The sequence below is a fragment of the Etheostoma spectabile genome, chromosome 20, assembly GCF_008692095.1.
Source record: "Etheostoma spectabile isolate EspeVRDwgs_2016 chromosome 20, UIUC_Espe_1.0, whole genome shotgun sequence".
NCBI lineage: Eukaryota > Metazoa > Chordata > Actinopteri > Perciformes > Percidae > Etheostoma > Etheostoma spectabile.
Window position 1 is genome coordinate 23,930,534 of NC_045752.1, and position 1,117 is coordinate 23,931,650.

The following is a 1,117-nucleotide window of genomic DNA, read 5'->3' on the forward strand; positions in this document are numbered from 1 at the left end:
ACATGGATGATTCCATACAACATTCGTCAGGAAAATAGCATTTGAATTCTTTTTTTTTTAATGGTTTTAAAAGAGTTTCCGGACTAAACTTTGACATATACCGATCTGTGATCCACTCATCGTCCTTTGATCTTAACTATTAGGCAAAATAATTCATAATTTCTGCCTTTTTATCTAAAAACTCATGTATAATTTGAAGTCAATGAGGTTTGTTGACCATGAATTCCAAGAATAAGTGTAAAACCTATTACTGAACCAGCTCAGGGTTTTTTTTAAAAGCGCCCGAAGCATGGAAAAAGTGACATATAAATCAGAAAAAGCAACAATAAAAATCGTGAAAAACACAAAATATTCACCATTTTGACCTGGAAGGACAAGTTTATGGTTAACGAGAAGACAACACAGGGGTTAAGTAACAAGTCATATTATTATTGAGATAAAATTCTGCAACCAGTGGCAGTCCCATATCTCCACAGTCTGGGAGTCAAACTCTATCCTCCAAGATAACAATGTCATCCCCACATAGTGAAGTTTATCAGAGACTACCTCCAGAATTTGGGAGTGGAGAGGATGGAATGGCCTGCCAGCAGTCTTGACCTCACCCCCATTGAACACTTGTGGGATCAGCTTGGGCGTGCTGTTGGTGCCAGAGTGACAAACACAACCGTGTTGGCTGACTTTTGACAAATGTTGGTTGAAGAACGGGACGCCATCCCACAGCAGTGTGTGACCAGGCTGGTGACCAGCATGAGGAGGAGGTGCCAGACTGGCTCTGTATAGTTCTTTCACACGCTAATGACACTCCTGTTTGTCAAATGAATAAATTATGAAATTGCCAAAATGTCTTGTTACTTCAGACTGTAATCACTCAATCCACCAAACAACACCAACAAGAGTCAACAAAGGAAAGATGTTTGGCATTGTCAGAGAATATTTGGCTAATTTTTCATACTGAGCTCTGCTGCTCATCCCACAAATGCATGTTCCTTCCAAATGTGGCACAATGTAAAGGTCCCATGGCATGACAATTTCGCTTTGAGGTTTTTTTTAACATTAATATGCATTCCCCTAGCCTGGCTGTCACAAGAAATGGTGATAGGTGTAAACCGAGCCCTGG

The 1,117-nt window shown here is 40.2% G+C and overlaps 1 long non-coding RNA gene across 1 annotated transcript in view; it reads left to right on the forward strand.

The window, feature by feature from the left end:
- Window positions 1–859, forward strand: part of LOC116670532 (uncharacterized) — a 15,741-nt gene extending 14,882 nt beyond the window's left edge. The window contains exon 3 of the long non-coding RNA XR_004327052.1: window positions 532–859. This is a non-coding gene — a long non-coding RNA (uncharacterized LOC116670532). The remainder of the gene's footprint in view (window positions 1–531) is intronic.
- Window positions 860–1,117: the final 258 nt, after the last annotated feature.